This window comes from Trichechus manatus, unplaced genomic scaffold, assembly GCF_000243295.1.
Source record: "Trichechus manatus latirostris isolate Lorelei unplaced genomic scaffold, TriManLat1.0 scaffold00144, whole genome shotgun sequence".
NCBI lineage: Eukaryota > Metazoa > Chordata > Mammalia > Sirenia > Trichechidae > Trichechus > Trichechus manatus.
In genome coordinates this window covers 4,238,266-4,248,033 of record NW_004444080.1, presented here as the reverse complement: position 1 = coordinate 4,248,033, position 9,768 = coordinate 4,238,266, and positions in this window count along the sequence as shown.

Below are 9,768 nucleotides of genomic sequence, written 5' to 3'. Positions count from 1 at the left end.
ACACATAGTCACCTCAGTTATTATCTATTGGTCAAAACAACCACAAACCTACTCAGACACAAGGAGGGTGGAACTAGACAGCATCTCTCAATGAGGGATAACAAAGAATATACAATTATCTTTTAAAACTGCCACATTTAAATAGTAAAAATTGTTACTACTTAATAAAACATTGTGCCAGGACCTGTTCTAAGCACTCATCACATGTTAATTTATCTCATCATCCCAATATCCTATGAGAGAGATGCTATCATGAGCCCCATTTTATAAATGATTAAAGAGCTATATCATGTACTCAAGTAATTTGCCTATGATAACACATTCCTTGACAGGACTAACCCAGGCAGGCTGATCTCAGAGCCGTTGACATGAATCATTATACCATGCTGCCTTTAAGGCAAAGATCCCTGGGTGGCACAAATAGGTTTGCACTCAACTACTAACCTAAAGGTTGGCGGTCCAAACCCACCCAACTGCACCACAGGAGAAAGTCCTGTTGATCTGTTTCTGTGAAGATTACAGCAAAACAAAAACAAAAACAAAAACAAAAACCCTCGGGAACAGTTCTATTCTGTAACACACGGGATTGCCATGAGTTGGAATTGACTGGATGGCAACGGGTTTGTTTTTGTTTTTGGTTTGGCCTTTAAGGTAGGTGTGACCAGTAGATTACACAAAAAATATAAATAAATAAACATAAATTTTCATATTCTCATACACCTGAATAGTCCAGGTACTTTTTTCTTGCTTAAACATCTTTAATCAAAATGATTTTCTCCAATGCCCTTGCCAGTTCTCTATGAACAATTCTCATTGATTAAATTATGAAGCTAAACTATACCTTCATGATCTACAACATATTACAGGTAAGTAATAAGACAATAGTGTTTCTAATTAAATAAAATATTAATGTAAACCAAGCTTTATATTTGCCTAGACAAAATGTTTAAATCAATTCTCACCTGCAATTAAACCTGAAACCTATAGGGGAAAGATCTGAATGGGAAAGAGGGCAAACAAAAAGAACATTATGGTTTTCTCTTGACACTACATCAAGAGAAAACATTGGAAGATAAGCCAACAGAGCATAGACTTTGGAATTTGACAGATCTATCAGAATTTGAATTCTGACTCTGACATTTAATGAGCTATGTGACTTTGGATTAGTTATAGAACCAGTTTCCTTATCTACAGAAGGAGACTATACCTAACTGACTAGGTGATAATAAGGGTTAACACATAGCATAATATCCCTAGATGTCGCAAATGGTTTGTGATTGACTAATAACCTAAAAGTTGGGGATCTGAACCCACCCAGTAGTACTGTGGGAGAAAAGATCTGACGATCTGCTTCCATAAAGATTACAGCCAAGAAAACCCTATGGGGCAGCTCTACTCTGTAACACTTGGGGTCACCATGAGTCAGGATCATCATGATCAGGATCATGAGGGCATAATAAGAACAACAGGTGCTCAGTATAGGGTGGCTACAAGGATAGATGTCAAACATTAGCCAGTAAACACTTTAAAGGAATAGATATCAAATAATGTCTAGTAACAAGACTCTCAAATGCTGACTGATGTTTATCAAGGGGGACAGAGACCTTATGAAATGAACCCATGGACAATATCAGGTCAATACAATGGAATGAGACAACCTGATTCAAACCGAGTTAATAAAACAGTGCAACTGTCTTATCACAGGCCAGGAAGAAAAAGACCTGGGAAAACACTGAATAGTAAATTTTTCATGAATCCTTGTGGGAGGAAGATGAACAATTTGAAAACATAACCATATATATATATATGTATGTACATATATATGTATACCATATATATATATGTAACTATAGATAAAATGTATGTAGCTTTGCATATTTATTTGGTAATAATAATAGCTAAACCTGTTCCCGCCTAGTCAATGCCAACTCATAGCAACCCTATAGGACAGAGTAGAACTGCCCCATAGGGTTTCTAGGCAGCGGCTGGTGGATTCAAACTGCTGACCTGTTGGTTAGCAGCCGTAGGTCCCTTTAGCTCTTAACCACTGTACAACGGTTTTTGATTTTTTTTAGATAATAGCTAATATTTATTTCTTACATGATCTAAGTACCTTCTTAAGGGTTTTACCTGCATTAACTCATTTAAACTCTTTTTTTCTAATGAACCAGTGAGGTAGGTGCTAATATAATTCCTATTTTATGTAGGAAGAAACTGAGGCACAGAGAAGGGACTTACCATATTTTTACACAAACAATGCGTACTTTCTACGTTTGCCAATCGTGCTCTCCTCCCACGAGGCATTTTCACAAGCATGCTATGCTAATTTTTTTACAGTAACGTGTAAATATATGGTACTTGCTCAAGGTCAGTTACCGGTAAGTGATCCAGTATTCTAACCCAGAACCCATGTGTTAAAACACACCACTATCTCACTCCTCAGTAGAATTTTAGGTATAGATGTTTCTAACTTTTGTGCATAGTGACTTGTTTTCATGCAACTGCTTTTGTTATTAGGTCCATATTAAGATGCCTGATAAAACATTGTTTTTAAACTATGGATTTAAATTCAAATGTTTCTAAAAATATATGCTGGTACTAAATGACTGGTTTGACAGGGATTAACTTCTCCAATTTAATTTTCAATAAATAGTCATCTATTGATTAAAAATGGGATTAAGGCCTATGTAAGCATAAATATACTTGTTTGTTTGTTCAACTTCCCTCATTTGTGTATGTGGAAAAAATAATATCTACATTGAATGACTTATTGCAAAAGTTATTGAGAGGTACAAAGAAGAATGGACAGTGTCTGATATCTATTAATAGTTGAAGAAATACTGCTTTTCTTTTACTACAAAATAGTTTTTTCTTGTTAAAAGCAATTCGATGAATTTGGTGTTGGCAGAAAAAAAGGCTTATATTCAATAAAATTACCTTAATTCTATGGTCTTTCTCTATTCCAAAGCTATGACTTCTAAGTGTAGTGGAATACAATTATTGACCACCGTCTTTTCTGAGCAGTAGAGGAAACATACTAATAAGTTAATTATATCCATACCGTCATTCCAATCATTCATACAAGTGAGCAAAACTTCTGTCATTACATCATCATTTCCCCTTGTAAATATTTATTCTTTCTGACATGCATTAGTTATATAAAACACAGGCTTTTGAATGACAGCAAGAGTGACATCATACCATTCCACTTTTTATGATGAGATACTTAAGAAAAAATTCCAAAAGAAGGGAATTGTATGCTTTTTTCCAAATACAGGGGCCATCATCTTTTGTAATTTGAATAATGCTATTAATTTAGTTAATTCAATAGCAGTTATTTGACCTTGGATCATATAGTACCTATTAACTTTTCTAGCACTGTTAGCTCATAAATTTATAAGGTTATTTAAAAATGTCTCACTTCTCTAAAAAGATCCTATAGTTTTTGAGCAACATACTGTTCATTTTATTCTATTTTATCTACCACAGTACTAACTATGGAATAGGCAATCAAAAATGGTTTTAAATAAATTAATAATGTAGTTTGAAAATTATACTAATGTTGAGCATAGACTCCTTTCTTGCATTAACTAAGTTCTCTATTTACTTACTGTCTTAGTCGTCAAACGCTGCTATACAGAAATACCACAAGTGGATGGCTTTAGCAAAGAGAAATTTATTTATTCACAGTAAAATAGGCCAGAAGTCCAAATTCAGGGTGTCAGTTCCAGAGGAAGGCTCTCTCTGTCTGTTGGCCTTCTCATCAATCTTCCCTCAGACTAGGAGCTTCTCAGCACAGGAACCCTGGGTCCAAAGGATGTACTCTGCTCCCGGCACTGCTTTCTTGGTGATGTGAGGTCCCCAACTCTCTGCTTGCTTCCCTTTCCTTTTATCTCTTATAAGATGAAAGGTGGTTCAGGCTATACCCCAGGGAAACTCCCTTTACATTGGATCAGGGATGTAACCTTAGTAAGGGTGTTACAATCCCACTGTAATCCTCTTTAATGTAAAATTACAATCACAAAATGGAGGCCAACCACACAATACTGAGAATCATGGCCCAGCCAAATTGATACACACGTTTTTGGGGGGGACATAATTTGATCCATGACACTTACCTCTCATGATACTCCCCTTAAATTTTCTCAATTTACGTTAATCTGAAATATCCTTCCTTCTCCCTGTAGTTTGTGTTAATAATGGGAGCAGATCAGTCAGCGGGTATTCAGATCACTCATATGTAGAAATACTTAAGCAATGTTGAAAGCCCAACCAGAGTTAAGGTATATATATATATATATATTTATGGGAATGACTAAAATTCATTTTTTATTCACCCTTACATACCTTAGGGTATGTTAAATACTAGGTTTAAAACCAAATTAAGCTGCTGACCTTTTGGTTAGCAGCCATAGCACACCGTAGCTCTCAACCACTGAGCCACCAGGGCCCCAGTTAGAATGGTAGCACATATTAAATCATTTTCAACCATTAGCATTTTATTATGAATTGGGTTATATAATTAGCAGGCCAGTGATCTATTAAGACTTTGAAAATATAGTACAAATTAAGAGTGGTATTTAACAATAGGAAATCAGCAGGGCAAGGGGCAAAGTATGAGTGAACATCATTCCAAGTGCAGGGAGATGAGGCTTCAGTAACAGAATGCTAGAAAATTGAGAGGGAACATGGGCCTCTGGTTACCTTTGATTTGGGGCTTGAATCCACATTAGAACCACCTGGGCGAAATTTTAAACAATACAGAGGACTGTCCTCTATGCCTCAGACGTCAATTGACAGAATCTGAGGTGGGGCCAAGCAGCCTTATGAATTAAAGGTTTTCCCTGTAAGTCATAATGTCTGGCCAGGACTGGGAATCCTTCCCTTAGCTGCAGAGTTACTGCAAGGGTTTGAAGAGGTTTAAACAAAACACCTTTTCTTACTTTACGATTTTCATCTAGGATCTACTTAGGATAGGGAAGTAATTTCTTTCTTTCAAAACGTCTTGCAGTATTTCTTTTTTCATCTCTTTGGCTAGGACAAAACAGTAATTGTGTGATTTGTGACTGGCATATGATATACTCCAGCAGCTAAAATTAATTAATCTAATAAATTCTATGTATGCCAAACACTTGTTTTTTTAAAGTCTTAATTCATAAGCTATTTGTAATGAATCATCTACTAATAACAATCATACTCTTAATAATTGGACAATGATGAGTATTTACAGTGTTTACAACCTTCAATGTGCATTAATAGACAGTATGTTAGATTGGATATGCCTGTTGTGTTTAATAAGATAAAATATAATAAGTTTGTAAAAAAGGATTATTGAAGTTCTGTATCATATAGAAATCTATGTTTTCTTATTTATTTATTTTTTATATTTAAGTAGGAAACCAAAGTACATCAAAGAGAACATATCAAGAGCTACAATCTATAGTCATCACAGTGAATTGCTATGACGAATTCCATTGTGCCACAAGTAACAAAAGCAATGCAATATGCAATGTAAGTCTTGTGTCTGGATATGAAAATATATGGTCTGGCTTGAAAATTAGAAACAGAAAAACTCAATATGTCATAAATTCTCATTACAACCACATATATAAACAAATACAAGAAAATAGGCTGGAAATAAGGACTGTGTGAAAAGTAAAGATAACAGAGCTTGTTATTCATCCGTTCCTCATCTATACCTCATTTCCTGGCACCCTTCTACAGGTGGAATATTAATGAATGCTAGAATCCATTTATCAAGATAATTTTGCCATAAAGAGTGCTTATTTATTTTAGAAGCTCTGCTTTCCACCTAAGTTTTGAACTCATGTAAATTCTAGCAGTGTATCAGTACAAGGAAATAATAAAAAAAAAAAAACAGTTTGGGAATGAGGCTTTACTTGAAAGAGATGCCCATGTGAAATATGCCTGTCACTTTTATTTGATCACAAATAACAGTATGAGAATAGCTCTGTTAAATATGATCTTAAGGTTGCTTTCACATAGTTGATGTAATTTAGAAAATACATAATTAGTTTAATATACCCTCTACTAATTCTCTTTCATTTTCTTTGTGAAACTTACCTGACCCTACCTACATGAATTTCTAACATTCTAACACAGTGCTGTCCATTATAAATGCAATACAAGCTACAAGTAGGCTTCTAAAATTTCAGTAGCCATATATTAAAATAAGTGACAATAGGCAGGAAAAAAATTTTTAATAATGTATTTATTTTAACCACCTAGCCAAAATCTGATTTCAGCATGTAATCAACATAAAAATTATTAATAGCATGTTTTTCATTCTATTTTTCATTCTATGGCTGCAAAGTCCAATGTGCATCGTATACTTACAGCACATCATAAATCAGACTAGCCAATTTCAATACTGAGTAGCCACATGTGACTAGTGACATTCATATTGTTCAGTTCACCTGTCCAGTAGTTCATAATGTAAATTGGACACAGAACGTCATAAAAATAAATTTCAATAAGATTTGTACTTGGCTACTCACCAGAATTTGACAGTGTGAATCCACCCAATGGTGCTCTGGAAGAAAAGTCTTATGATCTACTTCTGTAAGCCTGTGAGTGCAGTTATACTTTGACACACATGGGGTCACTACAATTTGGAATCAGCTCAACAGCAACTTTTTTTTAAATCTCCGTAATAATTACTTCTATTTTCTTTAGAGCATTTGATTACAAGTATTTTATGTGTGATCCCTTTCGATAGATATAACTGTTGCTACCATTAAATATGAGGATATGGATTGCTTAATAAAAAAATAAAATATGGATAGATGGATAGATAAAAGGATAGCTGTTGGATATCTACCAACCAACCAATTGCATAGAATGTAAATTTGCAAATAACAGAAAAATTTATTTTTAACATAATTCATACAATGCCCAAAACAGTAACATGGAATATATCTTCTCTAATGATAATGATTGATCATGACGAAGATCATAATTTTGTAAACAATGAATAAATGTCTCCTCTAGTAAAAGGTATGACATTCTCATAGAATTCAGAAAACCTGTGTTAATATTTTCCCCTGAACCTCTAGTGATATATAAGTATCTCATGTTTACCTAGCCAAATTGCAGAGTGGATCAACTGAAATTATGGAATTAAAATTATCTCCTGAAGTCATTACATTCTGATTCTCTGCATTTTCATAGTAGGTAGTTGGGTCCAACACATTTCACCATCTGGTCAAATACTATTGCATATTTCAAAGTGCAATTGTTGTTCCTGTGTGCCTTCCAGTCAATTCCGCCTCATAATGACTTTATAAGATAGAGTAGAACTGCCCCATAGGGTTTCCTAGACTGAAATATAGTTATATTATTCATAAAAACAGCTCTCATTTTCATGCGTATTTTCTTACCTAGGGAATGCTATTCAAACCTAAAATGACTGAGATGATTTCTTTCCCTGTAGGAAACATATTTTGAGCCTTTATTATCTGACAGACACTCTCCTTCGTGTTCATGTTCATTATTTTATTTAATCCCAGATTTAAACCTAGATTTGTGTGCTCTTGAAGACCATGTTTTATGGCTGTATCATAATTTTTCTGTAAGGATGTTCCATTATATACTAAAGTTTCTCCTTAGTTTGTATGAAGAAATGAGTCATTGACAAAATGGTGAGATCCTGACATGGGAGAACGAAATGATTTACAGTTCATCTACAGGCCTACAGAGTGATAATAGAGATCCTACGAAAAAGATGTAACAAAGGGCAACACGATAACAATAATCTAAATATATTTGTTCTAGTAATTCTGGTGAAGTTATACACATATTTTGTGGAAAGGGAATTTTTGAGATCTGGAAAGTAATATAATTTTTGTAGGCATACTTCGGGGAAAAAATGACTAATTCTTGAAAGATAATTCATTCCATTCAACTCAGAGTTCGGAAATTATTCTTCCACTCACTGTGTAAATTCTTGCACTTCAAAATATTTTCACTCTATTAAATATCACTCCATATAATATAAAATCTATATGTACACTCATGATTTATGTTCTGAAAATCTTCAGAATTTATTTTTCTCATTTGTAATACTAATAATATTAAAACACATCACTCAATATTTCTAACTTATTGTAATGAAGTGTGCTTTTATTGACAGGAATTGGAGAAAAATCATAAAAACATCTTTTATTCTCTTATTACTTGATAGACACTGTCCTCGGTGTTCATATTCATTATCTTATTTAATCCCAAAAATTACCTCTTAGATAGAAACTATCTTTACTGCACAGCTAGAAACTAATGTTGAGAAATGTCAAATACGTTTCTGAATGGCAAGTATATGAGAGTTTTGATTTAAACCCAGATTTGTATGATCTTGAAGTCCATGTTTTTAATAGCTATAGTGAAAATAATCTCTTGAAACTGTTTAAGTGTGAAAATCCTTACTAAACAGAAGACATATGTTAAATTCTTTAAAAATACCCTTGAGTAGGTGATTACTAGTTTCCTCTTTCAGGGAATGGGCCAATATGAAGATAAGCTGAACTGTAAGGGTTGGTTGGGTATTTCTTGACAGGGAAGAGGGATTGGGTATTCCAGACAGAGTTATGCTTAAAGACACATTTCCTGCATGGGAATGAGAATTATTACAACATGGCTAAAGTATGTGCTGTACAAGCACATAAGTCTGATGACAACAAATGATGGACCAGGACAGTGAGTTAAAAGGCTATTTGCTACAACCTTAGTGTAAGGAAATCTTGATACAGTAGACTTGATACTGTAAGTCAGTGTTGGTGGGAACAGAGAGAAAGAGAACATATGAAAGAAGAGCAAGAAGAGTAAGTGGAGTGATAAAGTGAGCTTAATATTGGATATGCTGAATTTGAGGTTGATTCAAGACATTCTAAGTGAAGATATATACGAGCCAGCTGGAAACTGAGTATCAGGAGGGAGATGGGAATTGGAGCGTTGATCTGGGAGTCATTAGATCGTAGGACTGATTGAAACAGCTCAGGGGAAAACGGAGAGTGCTACAAGATGCTTAAATTATTATCCACAAGTTTATAAGTAAAACTATTCGTTGTTTTAAAGAGATGAAGGCACATTCGAAGATGAATGACGTAAAATATGAGAAGGAAATCCATATTTTTTCAAAAGATTCTGAACCTAGAAATTTAAAATAAATAGAGAAAAAAAGAATCTATAGCATTTAAGTCAATATAAAATAAGTGTATTAAGATGAATACTTTATGATATAATTTAGTAATATTATGTAATGCTATGAGTGTTCTACTCTCAACAGAATTTATACAAATAGTAATATCTTCTGGAAAATCTAAAATAAGAATCAAGTAATAAAAAAATCTAATCTGTTTCTTACACAGATTTCAAAAAATACGCGTATTATATAAGTAAGGTACACCTGTAATCTATTTAGGAGGAAAAAAGCCTATGTAAAGTATATAATCTTCAAATTACTATATGTTGTATAAAGAAAACCATAGACAATAAAAAAAGGAATATGATCTTCCAAATATTTCTTCTGCAATGACAGACCGCATAAGACTTCCCCATCATCCTTCTCCACTAGTAAATTATAATTGCATATTTTCTGAAAATGTAGTTGTGCAACAAAGTCATAATACCTGCCATAAATTTAATGACATACATAATCCCATCGGTTACTACTTGGCACAGTTATATTTTTTCCTACGTCAGTACTCCCTTCTGGAGTTTGTGTTGGGACATAGTCTATCATGGTATCAGGAG